Genomic DNA, 16,077 nt, shown 5'->3' on the forward strand with positions numbered 1-16,077 from the left:
ACATACATCAATATATAAAATCGACACTTGATAGATGTTTTGGTTATCCTCGTTTTGACGGTTTTATATACGTTCCTAAGTATTCAAGTTTAAATATAGTTTATTTTTGTTTGATAGGTTTAAACAGAACAGTTTTCAAATAACGTTTGCTTATATACTTATATAAAATTCAATAGTGATCTTTCATTTGTCACCAAGATCATCCAAATCTGTCTATCGACTCTGAGAAAAGTGAGTGCAAAACGTTCTTAAGTACACACATACGTACACTCGCGCATACGTACACTCACACATACATACATACACACTATTTTCCTAGGTTTCCAAAAATAAAATACGGAAACAGTTTGCTTTTACATTTTATCCGTTATCTGCAGCCAACTAAACTAAGCTATTAATCATCGCCTCGGTGAAAAATTTTTGTTCGCTTCTTCATGAAGATCGAAGCATTCGAAGAAGAGTGAAGAATATCATGTACGCTTCGCACCGCAAACGGACCGAAGGCGAAGAATAGAAAGCGCAAAGATAAAACACAAATGTTCGGCCTATGTATTATTCTCTCGCAAGTCACATCGCTGCAAGCTTTGTAGTGTTATTATTATCTTCATTCTGGAGCAGTGAGGCGTTATTGAATCTTCGAATGCGTTCCTGCTTGAAGACTAAAAATAGGCGTTATGAAGCGATTATCAGCAAGCCTGATGTTAGGCGACTTGAAACGAGCCGAACTGTGCCGATGTTGTACCGACAGTGCCGAACTGCAAAATTTGTTAAATTCGTTATAATCTAATAGATCTGGCAACCGTGCGAGATGATTTTGACAACTGGCAGTGCTCCCATTTCATATGTAAAATTGAACCGGAGGTGTGCCGCTTGATATCTCTGGAAGTCTGGAGTGCTGAGTGTCCGACCACTTGGTCGGCACCACGGCCGAGAGAATTTTGAGATTCCTCCAGAATCAGAACGACGGCTTTTCAACACAAGCGTGGCAGATACACTGTCGCAGTGTTTTTGGAAAGACTTTCAAACTGCTAAAGGTGGTTGTTGACCAAAAATCGGCAAGCCAGATCGCCGAGCAGCGCTTTATGCTAAACTACATGTTGGGCAAAGCAAGCATGCGACAGATTGGCAGTGGTCTGATCAATACAGGCGCAACAGTCTCTGCTGCAAAGTCGAGGACGGTACGAGCGGAACTCCCTTCTGGGAGTGCCCTGCCACCACCAAGACAATGTAATCCCGCAACGTTGAGGTTGGAAAGTGCGGAACTTCCCTCCGGGAGTGCCCCGCCGCTACCTTAACAATGCACTCCGGCGAAGACTAGACGGGCGCAGCGAAAACCTCCCAAGAGGCGTACGCAGCAACCACCTGTGGCCTGTTGCCTGCAGCAACCGAAGTCTGCCGGTGTGGGCGACTCGGCCGCTCAACTCAGCGAAAACGCTACAGGTACCCGTTCGCCAATGCTTGATCCATCATTGGATCAAGCTGAAAACGGTAATCCTGCCACAAAATGAGCAGCTTTCGTTGCGTTCTGGTGAACCTCCACCAGACGAAGGGCGCGTCTAGTATCTTATGCCGGAGGTTCACCAACGAGCAGCTGAGTGCTGCTCTGATCCAGGAGCCATGGATTAACGATACCACGATCCTCGGTCTATCCGGCGCTAATGGTAAGTTGATCTATTGCAATACACGGTCCAAGCCTAGGACTGCCATTCTGTTAAATAAGAAAATAACATTTTCTCCAATTACAGAACTCATCCAACGCAATGTCGTTGCCATTACGGTGGTAATCCCGACGACTAGAGGGAAGCAGGAGATAGTCGTTGCGTCCCCCTACTTTCCAGGGGACAAGGACGAAATATCACCGTCCGAGGTTGGTGAATTCGTGCGGTACTGCAAGGCAGTCAACAAGCCGTATGTGATAGGCTGCGAGCTGCGACGCAAATGCGCACCACACGATATGGGGCAGCTCGGATACATACAATAGGGGTGAGTACCTACTTGAATATCTTACTTGATGTCAATGTAATCAATGTAGGGAATGACCCCACATTTATAAACGCTATCAGATAAGAGGTCTTAGCCTCGACATCGAGGCTATCCTCTAAAGAAAGAACAATTCAGGAATCCTAGGAAAACCAATTGGAGTTCCTTTAGGGATCATCTGATTGCCTCACGTAATTTCTGTGACGATAATATACGAACTCGAGTTGAGATGGATATCGCCGCTAGTGACCTGCAATGTAGGATCACGGACGCGTATAACACAAAATCTCCCGTAAACACGCGAACAGTTTGCCATGAGGTGCTCTGGTGGAATGAGACGCTTGGCAATCTCCGTCGGAAGGCAAGGCGTCTGTTCAACAGGGCCAAACTAACGTCTAACTGGGAAGACTACAGAGCTTCCCTTGTGAAGTTCTAATGAGCACGCACTTCCCTGGTTCGACAGTGACCACTGGACAAGATATAGGCGGGCAGCAGCGGAATGGGTCATTACACAGTGTACCAAATGTTTCGGTTCAACTTTTGAACTCTTTTGAACCAATGAAATCTCCAGGTCCGGATGGTATTCTACCCATCTTCTTACAAAAAACGGACGATGTTATAATGTCCGATCAACCTCTTTCGAACCAGTTTCACTTTGGGGGTATATTCCGGAGAATTGGCGGAAAGTAATGGTGGTGTTCATACCTAAGGCTGGCAAAAAAGATAAAACCATGCCTAAGGCTTTCAGACCGATAAGTTTGACTTGCACACTTCTCAAGCTGATAGAGAAAATCCCTATACTATACCGTAATGAGTAAATCAACATGCATACCAACACGCTAAATCTACGGAAACCGCACTGCACTGCTCAGTGACGTTAATTGAGAAATCGCTCAAATATCAAGAGACAGCACTTTGTGCTTTTCTTGATATTGAAGGCGCTTTCGATAACACGTCCATCGCGTCAATTAATACGGCTCTCTATCAAAAAAGAATCGACCACACTACAATGAGCTGGATTTAAGCAACGCTCCCGAGCAGAGAAATTACAGCATCATTGGGAGATACGGTCACGATTTCGGTGATCAAAGGATGTCCACAGGGAGGAGTTTTCTCCCCCCTGCTCTGGTCACTGGTGGCCGACGCACTCCTTCACAAGTTATCACAGCTTGGTTATGAGACCATTGCATACGCCGACGATGTTGTACTTATCGTCAGAGGAAAAATGGACGCTGTATTGTCAAGTCGCTTGCAAGGAGCTCTAAACACCACCATGTTATGGTGCTCACAAGAGGGACTTAATGTTAACCCCTCCAAAACAGTCGTTATACCATTCACTAGACGAAGGAAACATACCACCATTACTCCCCCTGCACTGAATGGTGTCAGACTGGGCTTCAGTAATGAAGTCAAACACCTTGGAATAATTCTCGATAAAAAACTGAACTGGGCTGCCCACCTAGATTACGCTGTTAAGAAAGCAACTTCGGCTATCTGGGCATGCAGCTCACTGTTTGGTAAAACTTGGGGATTGAAACCTCAACTAGCCTTTTGGTCATATACTACTATTGGTCATATACAACCTCATGGTGAATGAGGTAACAGCCCAAGCCAAACTAAACAAAGCTCAGCGTTTGGCCTGTCCTGCAGTTACCAGTGCCATGCGTACAACACGTACTGCAGCCGTGGAGGCAATGCTATGCTTACTGCCTTTGCATCTTTATGTGAAGAAGGGAGTAAAGCTCGGCGCACTACGGTTGCAAAGGAGTAAAACTATACTCGAAAGCGACCAAATCGGTTGTTTTTCAAAAATCTCTTAAATTTGTTGCTGCTAAAATTAGATTTCACAAAGTCACGACGAGCGAGCAGTTTTTTTTGATTCTAATTTTGACGTTTCATGTGGGCGATCACCGCAGAGTGTTTCGAAAGTACTCAAATACATTAACAAAGAAGGTACGGTAGTCTAATTGCGAAAAATTCAAGGATTTCTATTCGAAATCGATGTGGTCCGTCTTACCCTACTCGAAGGTAACCAAATCGGTCATCTTCGCATACCTCGGGAGTTCAATCTGATTTAGTAACGCTTCACATTAACACACGCGCTTCGATATAAAAATTCATAACTTCTAGAGTTTTTATTTCTCCATTTCCAAATTTTGCCTGCTTCTTTGAGAAAGATCAACAAATATTTTAAAATTAAAAAAATTGAGAAAAAAAAGTTCCAACTTTGAAAAAATTGCAATTGTTTATAAAAATGCACTATTTAACTATTGAAAAACAATCGAGAGGAAGTATGGTATACCAATTTTGAAAGCTTGTGGAATAGTGAACACATCTGGTAGAAAGTCATTTTTTGATATTACATAGTTTGTTTACAATCAGCATTTAAAAAATAGTAATTTTTTCGGAGTACAATTCTTTAAAAAATCATATCTTGCAAATTCCAACACTAACATCGAAATAGAAAAATACGTGTCGATTTTTTTGAACAAAGAACGTAAAAAAAATATTCCGAAGAGAAAAAAAAATTTTGATTGTAAATTTCCCATGGAATGACCCATATGCATGATATGTCTAAAACGAAAGTACAGGTATGCTAAAATCGGAATCTTCACGGACAGCCAGGCTGCACTACTGGCTCTCAAGTCCACCAAATGTGCATCCAAATTAGTTTGGGAGTGCAGCATAACCTTGAGGGAGCTCTCCCGCCAGAACAAAGTTTCATTATTCTGGGCGCCTGGACACTGCGGAATCGAGGGCAATGAGCTTGCCGACAGCCTTGCGAGACAAGGATCTGCTCATCAGTTCATTGGTCCCGAACCGTTTCTGGTCACCTCCATATCCGCTGTCAAAAGCGAATTACTGACCTGGGAAAAGCTAGAAATAGCATCCAGTTGGTATAAAGCGCAGGGCTGTAGATAAGCTAAACAGTTTATCTACCCAGACCCTGCAGTAGTTAACAAACTACTTACCTTAACGCGTAGGGAACTGTGCACAATCACAGGACTGCTCACCCGACATTGTCCCATTCTTTACTATTTAAAGAGAATTGACAAGGTCTTAACCGACATGGTTTTATTAACCATGTAATACCTAATACAGTCTTACAACCCAGCTCAACTCTAACAATGGGTATGAGCAATCCGTAAACCGCGAATCGGGGCCAGCTACAAAAGACAATCTTCGTGACTGTCGCAGTGGCATTTTTGAACCCAGTGCCCTTCTGGCATACAAAAAAAATGAGTTGTCTATTGCATCTAGGTAAGTTATCGGTTTTGAGTACTCCTAAATAGCAGTGAGTTTTAAGCGCGACCGAGCTAACCGCTTGTTACAACTCGTATTATTGTCGGTGGTAGCCAGAGATCCTAAATATACGAACTCATCAACCACTGCCAGTTTAACGCCGTCAATAGTCACTGTCCGGTAGAGGCAAACGTTGCTTTCTCTCGAGTCTCTTCCTACCATATACTTTGTTTTCGACGCATTGATTTGTAACCCAATCCTCCCAGTATCCGTTTTTAGTCTGGCATTGATTGCCTCCCAGTTGGCTGCGAGGTATGACGCTGGTCTAATAAGCCAGTCGTCGTATGTTCGAATCTCGATTGGGAGAAACTGTTAGAGCCAATAGGATCGAAGCAACTGGCCCTGCAATTGTCCTGCTCTCTATCAGCTGGCTGTGAAGTCTGTCGTATTAAAACAGAAGGTCAAGTTTCGATAACGGAATGTAGCACCTACGCTTTGCTTTGCTTTAGATCGCCTCCGCCGTCTCAAGGTTTCCCAAGGTAATGATGTCGAGATCGTCTGCGAAGGCTAGGAGTTGGTTACTCTTGCTGAAGATCGTTCCTCTCGTTTCGATACCCGCTCGCCGGATCAAACTTTCAATAGCGATATTGAATAAGATACAGGACAGTTCATCCCCTTGCCGCAACCCTCTGCGCAATTCGAAAGGACTCGAGAGTGTTCCCGAAACGCGACTCGACAGCTATTCGTTCATTTCTTTTGTCGTAGATGTTAGGGCGATAGGGTAGGAATAGGCGATAGGGTAGGAATAGGCGATAGGGTAGGAAAGGGTTTATTGCTAATTCCCGTCGTAGTAATTTTTAATAATTTGTATTGGATAGAACGGGAATAGGCAATTACGATGAAGCAGCAACAGACCCCATATAGTAGTTCACCAAGCTGTACTACAAAGCAAGTTGCTGACGCATTCTTGTCCCACTCTGTTTCAATACTATAAACACGTTGATTTCATTGCTTTCTTTTACCGTTCCCTCTGTCTATTGGGAAAACTAAAAATTAATCAATGTCTGACCTCATAAAGGCCAGAACAACAAAACAAGGTATGGCTAGTTTAATGCATAGTAATTCTGTATTTTGATTTGCCGAGAAAATTAGAGGCTTTTTGACTAAGAGTTTCGTTTTTAACGAAGTAGCCCAAATACATTTTTCAGGTTTTAAGAGACTCCAAATTATGTACGCAAAATGGTTCGCTTGGTAAGTGATATTCCACATACGGTTAACAATCCTTTGCACTCATAATCTGATTTTCATTGCTTTATTGCATCCAAGTTCACACTCAGCCGGAATCATTTTGTTTTGTTTTGTTTAATTTTAAATATTACTTGATATTAGTTACAATAACAGTTACTTGTGTTTTCTTATTTGTTGGTACTCGTCTTACACTCACACACATTGTTTTGGGTTGTTGGTTGGTTGAATTGAACAATTTTTTTTTTGATTTTTAACTTCGATTTTTCGCTTTGCATCTGTCCTGTTGTAGCTGTGTTCCGCCGTTGATTTATGCTCTGTTTTGGTTTGAATTTGATTTTTTACTCTCTTATCAACTATAACACCTAATTTTCTGGTTTCTTGCTTGCTTCTGCCATTTAGTAATAGTAGTAATATTCATCGTTATCATCTAACGTCATTCTTATCATTGTTAGTTTGATTTTCGTCATTTTTACTTTTTTTCTTCTGTTTCAGCGCGTACTGTGGTTTCGATACTATGTGAAAGAGGCGACACGAATGCAAAGTTTGGGAAGCTCGTGGTTCCTACCGAACAAGTTAAAATCTTTTGCAGAAGACCAGCAACATCCGGTGGGTAAAAAAGTTATTAAGATTTCACATTTTCTTAGCTAGGTAAGTGGATGTCAGAGAAGTGCACATTTGAAATTATATGAATGAGAAAATTCTGAACAGTTAAGAAGGTAAACCTGGGGGTAGTATTTTTGGCTGAAAGTTTGCCAATCATGCGCCGGTATTGTGAGCAAACCGTGTTCTAAGCTTTCAAAAAGTTGCTTTGACATTGCATTTTGTTCAACTAAGGTGGGAGACCGTGCATGGTCGTGAAAGGGGATAAACAATAGTCTAGAGTTTAGAGGATTTTTGATTTGATAATTTCTCATATAAAGAACACATTTTTTCACATTCCGAACTTTCCTATTCACTGTCGCCTTCGATTTGGGATTCCCAAGTTTGCGCAGGAGAGCTAATATGTTTCACTACAAACACAATCAAACACCTAATGCCAGGCCGGCTGGCAAATGCGGAACGACTTTTTTGTTGTTGTTTCATTTTCATCCAACCTCAAATTTCCAGTGCTTTGATTTCACTCACGAAGATTCTAATTTTTTGTTTGCTCCGCAGTGGTTTACGCATTTTAATTGTAAAGTTCCTCGCTTGGTTCTTTCCTATACGGCTAGAATAAGTTATCTGAGAGTGGTTGGTTTTTCTCATTGCTGGTTTTGTGTGTGTTTTTAGTAGTAAAAAGTTGTTGGTTTTGTTGTTGTGTAAATTTGTTCTGGAAAAATCATAGCAAGAAAAGTCCTCAATAATCATGTTAGAGATGATTGTATAAGACGTTGTCTCTATATAGAATTAGTGGAAAAATTGTTGCTTGTTTGTTTTCTTGACTATTTACTTCTTTTCATCTCCCAATCAATGTATATATATATATACGTATCGCAAGAATAATGTCGAAAGTCTTTTTTCTTCTTTTTGATCTAATTTACTGTGGTATTAAATCTGGTTGAGAAATGTTCTTGTCTGTTTTTTTTTGGTTTTATTTTTATCTGCTGCATAGCTGTTATGCTAGTATGGTTTTCAAACTATTCTATTGCCACAACTATTTGTTTGCTGTATTTGAGTTTTGCTCAGTTTTGCTGTTTCAATTAGGTTTTCTTTTGCCGAACTACACCAGATAACTTCAACACTATTTTCAGAAATTCAGTTACACCGATATACAGTTTAGTTTCACTTACTACATTATTTATCTTACCTACCGTTTTTGTTTTGTTTTGATAATTCATCTAGTCTAAATAAAATCTACTTCATCCAATAGTTTACGCTTATAACAATGAAAAATCATTACTGATAAAATTTTGTGTTGTTGTTTTTTTGTTTTCAGCTGTATTCTTTTGTGTCTTGTGTTAGTACTAAATCTAAACTTAACGTTACACATTCGAAAAAAACCTGCTTTCCGTGTCCCGTGCTACTTGGAATAAGACCTCAAAAAATATGCTTGTTGAAATGATAACCGCACCGCTTTTCTAATTTATTTAGTTTGTCGTTTGCCTACTAGAATTTCACTTATGTCCTCCACTATTTTTTTTTGTTTTTTGATTTCAGTTCGGTTTGCTTACAACGTAGTTGGTATGTACTCCTAAATATCGATTTTCCTTGTTTTATTTTTCTTTTTTTTATTACCTTACGTGCTATTTTCGCAAACAGTACAGGTTTCATGGTCAGTACGTTCTACTAAACAACTTGATGACAATATAGGTTTTGTTCCGTGTAGATTTCCAAGTGGAGGTCCTAGAATATTTTTTCATACCGTTTGTATATAATGTATAGAGAGTGAAAGTTGTTTCTTGAACCATTTGAGCAAGTTTAATTTCGTGGATTAACCTACAACACTGTTACTGTTGTTTTCTATTGTTACCAACCGAAAAACCTTTTTTTCTTTCTAATGTATATGTTTGTGGTGTGTGTGTGTCTGTATAATGTTATGTAATGTAATTATCGAAAAATGAAAGTAAGTTCAAAATCCATTGATTCGACTGCCGACTAATCGAAGCGAAAGGGATGTGTTTTAAATTCAGTGCACTGTATTATAGTATGTTGGTTTAATGTGTTGTGCTGTGTTTATTCAAACCTTTGTCGACGAAAGTTAATACGGAATATGGTGGATTGTTCTATTGTGGTTTATGTTATATACTATCCGGTTATGATATACCTTTGAGATTGGCTTACTACGGCTGAAAATGAGATAATATGGCTAAGAAGAGTAAAATGTAAAACAAATACTATACTATAGGTTCGAGTACGAAAAAAGGATCCTACTGCTAAATAAATAAAAAAGAAAGCAAAACAATATATAGCTCCATTATTTGAATATCCTAAAACGAATCCTTCCGAAGAATCATTTTCCTGTTTTGTAGCCTGTACGACATTGATTTGCCATTTTTATGGGTTGTGTTTATTCAGTAATACACTATTTTCTTTCAATACTTGTCTTATTTGTAGCTACATATAACGTTTGATTTTTATTTTATTTGTGTTACTTCATATACGCTGCTAAGTAGGGTCTAAAACTGGGACCAGCCAGATTCTTTCTATATTACGAGTTGTGTATTTGTGGGTGACATCTACAGTCCAAAATTTGCGGATACCAATCTCTGGCGATTTGTTGTATTTGCTGCTACTTGTTCTATGCACTTGGATTTTCATGTTGCTGTTATTATTATGGGTGACTGAATGTGTCTGAGTAACTGTGTGTGTTACATCAATCGTGCAGTCAGCTTCCAGTTTATCAGTTTATCGATCAACGGAACTTGAAGTTTAACGAGAAAAAAAATTCTTTCCATTTTTGTTATTTGAACACGTTACAAATCGTAATCAGTTGAAAAATGTATTAGCTTGAACAAAATTACAGTAAACGGTATTTCGCGCAGAATTTGCTCAACTTGAACTTGCTGAATTTCGTTTAATCGTTCATTAAAAAAACACATCTCATACCGGCTGCAGGTGTGCGTGTAGAATGCTGCTTCTATTTGGATTTTGATACTTACTTTTCAGTTACCTAAAATGGCGCCCAAGCAAGAAGAGCAATGCATCAAAATCCGAGATAGCGGAATTGTTAAAATGGGGCCAAATACTGACAACAATAAGAGTGGGCAGGTCGGAATCCCAACTCCTCCGTCTCAGTTTCCGTCAAACGAACTCGAAGCGTCGTCTACAGCCACGTCGTCTGGTGAAGATAAGAAGCACTTTATTTCCCAGCAAAGATAGCCACAAAGCCATGTGGAAATCACCTAAGTCGAAGCTCTACCTTTCTCTGTGGAACTCTCTGCTTCAACCCTCGAGTAAGATACGCTTGGCCGTCAATGAAGCCGCAACTGCGGTGCTCGGCGAAGAAACCTCGAAGAGATCCGGCGAGAAATTCGTCGGCTGAAGAACAATAGAACCGGCGGAAAGAAGAACTTCCGATAGAACTCTACAAAAATGGCCAAGAACCGCTAGTATCGGCACTTCGTTGGATAATTTCTAGGATTTGGGGGGAGGAGAAACCACAGAGAACAGACATCCATTCAGGAACAAATTTTTCGAGAATTCTTGGATAAAATTTCAAATTAAAATCACCTAATATGCTAGCGTCACCACCACTATAGTTTCCCAACTAAATGATTCTTTTGATTTGCACACTGACAACCTTTGGCTCCCCTGGCGCTAGTATATATGGACTATATGCGTTATGCTAGCGCCAGAAGCTAGCTGTTGTGAGTTTAGTGTAGAATTTTATGCGCCTTCGGCGACATCATCACTATAGTTTCCCAACTAATTTGACATAAGTTTTATCCAAGTGGGGACCTTTCGCTTGGATGTCTGTTCTCTGTGGAGAAACTACCGGAGGAGTGAAGATGTAGTTTGTCCCATCTACAAAAAGGGCGACCGGCTAGAGCTCTCCCAGATTTTGTTGCGCCGTCTATCCCCATTAGCAAGAGGATTCGTAGGACAGTATCAGGCGGGTTTCCAGATAAAATGGCGCGGTTGATCAAAGTTACTCTGGAGCGAGTGAAGTGCTACGTGCATGTTTCGCGGGCACTCTCGAGTCCTTTCGAATTGCGCAGAAGGTTGCGGCAACGGGACGAACTATCCTGTATGTCATCCAATATCGCTATTGAAGGTCTGGTCCGGCGAGCGGACATCGAAAGGAGAGGCACGATCCTCAGAAAGAGTAGCTTTCGTAGCCGACCTCGACATCATTACTAGAAACCTTGGGACGGCAGAGGCAATCTAAGCCAGACTAAAAACGGAAGCTAGGAGGAGAGGCTTCAGAGAAAGCAACTTTTGCCTTCCACGGACAGTGACTATTGACGGTGATGAACCGGAAGTGGTTGATGAGTTCGTATATTTGGGATCTCTGGTCACCGCCAACAATAATACGAGTAAGGAGCTCCAACAACGCATTCAAGCTGTAACTCGAGGTTACTTTTCCTTCCGCAAGACGCTTCGATCAAGGAGCATACGCGCCGCACAAAGCCGACAATATACAAAACGCTAATCAGACCGGTATCCTCTACGGAATTGAGACAGTAACTTTGCTTACGGAAGATATAAGTGCACTTGCCGTATTTGAACGGAAGGTGTTGCGGACTATTTTTGGCGAAGTAGCTGATATGTGTAGAAACGTGAAGGAAAACCTGGTCATAAACGTGGTGGTCGACAGATGGGAGGCGGAACGGAAGTTATGGGTGTTCGTGCTACTAGTAATCAGATTTTCGCTCTTCTGCAAATCCTCTAGTAATGCCTGGAATACAACACTCCTACGCATTATATTTTCGATGATTTCGAGGAAGCTAACGAAACAGTCAAGCGCTATTGGCTATATAACGGATAATAGTCGAGATAATATGTGTTTTGGGGCATTCTCGAATCCTTCATCGAGAAGATTAAAACGCATTTAAATTGGAGGTCGGGTCTACCCTTTCCTCCACGAGGCGTTTCGATCAAGAAGCATACGCCGTTGCCCAAGTTGACGATGTAAAAAACGCAAAAACGTTAATCAGCTAAACGCGCTAAACGCCAAAAATGCTGACGTGACTAATCAAAGCTACGTTGGATCGAGTGAAGTTTTTCGAGACGCAAAGAAGATAATGACAAGGTGACGGATTATCCAGCATGCTATTTTACATCGCACCTGAGAGTATGATTCATGCAGAATCCGGAGATGATAACTGTTATAGATGTTAATATAGGGTAAATGTGGGTAAAATGTACTTCGTGCTAGATAAGTAGTTCTTAGCTTCTTATCCAGGAGTCCCTGTCTTCTCGTGGTATTAGCCGGGATTCGAGCAACCTTAGTGGAGATCGGGTAACCAACCCCGGTGGAAGCTAAGGTCGTTTGCTGACAGGGTAGCGCGAATCATCGCCCTCGTGCCAGGGTGGGGCACAGGTTAGAGAGGATTTCGCGGCATCCAAGAATACGGTTATACGAAGTATCTACTGCCGACATAGCCACCCATATTGGTACTCCTGGAGATCACCACCACAAACGATGGAATGCGCCAAGACTTTCCGTTGTTACCAACATTCGGTGCCGTCGCACTCCACGACACAATTGGAATGGAATGATTCAAGCTACTGAGCTACGGAGTATGCGCAAAATCTTGAGGCGGTGCTGTCGGGTAAGGGAGAGATAAAAGAAACCCCTTTCGAGAACTACTGTGATAGCGTAAAAGCAGTCATCAATAGCGTAGTGAAGGGACCATTTTGTTTGCTGATATTAGTAGACGTATCGACTGGTTCGAGCCAGACGATTTTACTCGGGAAGAATGCAACGCGGGCGTCGATGCTACAGCAGGGAACCCTTCAAAACGTGGAACGATATCGATAAAAAGCACTACTTGGAAGAAATTGAGTAGGTGGAAATGCAGGAGTGGTACCGTTTGCGGAAACACGTAAATTCTGCAAGAAACTGAATGTATCCTGCAAAAGCATTGTGTCGCGAACTGAAACGTGTCGGGATAAAGATGGAGCAATCTTGTCGGATCTACGTGAAATGCTCGAAAGGCGAAAGTTGCACTACAATGAGCACTCGAATGGCGTAGAAGCGGAATACTGAGACCGCAGGGCGAATGACGGTATCAGTCTGGCGGATGATTGATGGTGATGTGCCGACTTCTACTATAGTTGATAGGTGAAATGATCGAAGCCATCAGGCAGCTCAAGAACAACACGGCAGCTCTGGCAAACATGACATCGCAGCGGAACTCATCAAGGAGGAAGTAATATGCCCAATATACAAGAAGGGTGACAAGTTGGAATGCGAGAACTATCGAGCGATCACCATTCTCAACGCCGTCTATAAAGTACTTTCTTAGATCATCTTTAGCCGTCTATCGCCGCTAGCAAGTAGATTCGTGGGAAGTTATCAAGCCGGTTTTGTAGACGGGCGGTCGACAAAGGGCCAAACAATGGTTTGCGGCAACTCCTCCGAATACGCAACCCCTATTCATAGATTTTAAGGCCACCTATGATACTATTGACCGTGAAGAGCTACGCAAAATATTGGATGAAAACGACGTTTCGCCACAATGGATGATGTACAGTGCTGTGTCAGGATATCGGGCGCACTATCAAAACCGTTTAAAACACGCAAGGCACTTTGACAAGGTCAGTATTTCCTGTCTCTTACGCAACATCGCGCTGGAAGGTGTTATGAAATGTACGGTTCTCAATGGGTACATCCTCAATAAATTCAGTCAGTTTATTTATTCGCTGAAGCCGTGGACATTATCGGAAGGATGTTTCAGGCGGTTGCAGATTAATATACCAAGCTCAAACAGAGAAGCAGGGGACTGCTGGCTATCATGAGATTTGGTTTGGAACTCTTGGGAGCATGCCACTGCGGTTCTTGCGCAGCACCCGACTACGGAGACCTTGAGCGTGGTTCCTGATCGTAGCGAATGAAAACAGTAGCTTAAAGCTGAAGAGTTCTACGAAAATTATAGAGGAGTGTCGTCGTGGTTGGGCCACGCTTTGGAATTCGCCCATAACTTTCGTTTCAAAAGGAATTTTGAACATCTAAATACATCGCTGCAAAGGTCTAAGAATAAGGTATATTTCCGGACAGTTGCGAACTGGTTGCTTGTAAAATAAAAAAGTTATAGGCATTTACGTGAAGAAGACAAAAAATGTTGTCATAGTCGGGCCATGTTGTACAGGTTGGGTCACCGCAGAAAATCTAGGACATACGTACTGAAATTCTATATAGAGACATGAAAAGAATGAATTCCGTGAACAACGGCTCATATAGGTACAAATACCCTATTTTTAATTGCAGTTTTGCGAAATTTTGGCAATCTTGTAAAATCAATATTGCTACAATCGCTTTTTCCGAAGTGTACAACTACAATGAAAAAAACCGCAAAAATCTAGGTTTTTATCGTATTAATTGTGCTTTATTTCATCACATTTTACGTGACTTACGTTCTCTAGCGATTATTGCGCTTCTGCGCTTGAAATTATGGTGGCCCAACCATGACTACTCAAGTGGCCCGACGTTTACAAAAAGCGCTTTTCTAGTATTTCACCTTAGGATTCCCAAACACCTTACTGGAGGGGATTTTTCTATAATCTTCGTGTGTAGTACAACACACTTCATACATTTTCAGCATTTACCTCGATAATTGCATTTCATGAATCATTTCTTGAAGAAAAGTTCATTGCGCCTGGACAACTTTTTTTTGTAATATTTAGTTACTGAATTCAGTAGGGGTGTTTTGAATACACGATTGAAACTCACAATATTGTGAAAAGTTAGCTATCACAGTAAGAAGTTTTACAATGGTTGTATCATAGATATCATGAGTTACTAAAACTGTAAAATCGTGATGGCCCGACCATAACAGTGGCCCGACGATAACGACAATACCCTACGTGTTTTAATAAGCACCGTTCCACGTTCCAATTTGGCTAGCGATTGTGCAAAAATTCTTAAACGGCTTCTAGGATTTTAGTATTTAATAGAAGATCGCATTGCTGTAATTGTTACCCATTTTGTTTTAGAGAGCCATGTTAATAATATTCAATGATCGTGCTATTATACTAAAAAGAAAAATACAATCTCTTTTTAGAGCAATTTTCCATATATGTACGCATTTAGTTTCAATTTAAAAGTTCATCGTTTTTGGAATTGTTTCCTGTCGTCTATTTAATTTTAATTTTGAAAGGTTGCCACGGAAATCTCAGAGAAATTAGTCCGTTGATTTTGTTGTTGTTAAAAGTAAATATAAGGCATTATTACTGTTAATGGCTATCAAGATAGAAGTTGTTCTTCGAATATTGTGTTCTGAAATGCTAACGAACAGTCTCTAGCTGGCTTCGGAATGTAGCGCCAGTGTAAAATTTTTGATTTCCAAACATAGAAGTACAGCATAATAAAACCAATTAGGAATCAAAGCAGAAGGTCCTGATTGTAGGAAATATATGTTAATAAATTGAAAAAGGCTTCTGCTATTCTATATTTTACTTTAAAATAAAGTAAGAAGTATTTAATAGTAAGATAATAAGATAAGATTTGCCGTGTTTTAAATCGGTTTCAAAAATTCAATAACCTAACTTAGTGATTTCGATTTAGCATGTACATGCCTAGTTTTGAGTTCAAGAAAGAGACAAACTGTGTGTTATAAAAAAGGGGTGAGGGTAAAGAGAATAAAAGAGAGAAAAGTATAGAATTCAGAAATATGAGGGAGAAGCTTCTAGAGCTCTTGAATTCGAATCAGATTTTAGACAGACGTGATAAAGAGCAGTTGCGAGTGCCAAGCTGGAAAAAAAATGGAAATCTCGATGGAAGATTTCGACACTGATAAATGAGAAAAGTTTGAAGGTACTCAGGACTGCACCGATTTCTTGTAAATAAAGGATGTGTCGTTAAAGAAGAGCAGTATGCTGAATACGGCACAACTGACACACCACCATCGCGATAGGGTGTAATTATCATTCTTTGTTTAAAATCCACACACGTTCTTATAGTACACATATATGAGCAGCAAATTACAGCGACATTATGACGTTAAGGATCATATTTAACGAATC

Source organism: Sabethes cyaneus, chromosome 2 (genome assembly GCF_943734655.1).
Source record: "Sabethes cyaneus chromosome 2, idSabCyanKW18_F2, whole genome shotgun sequence".
NCBI lineage: Eukaryota > Metazoa > Arthropoda > Insecta > Diptera > Culicidae > Sabethes > Sabethes cyaneus.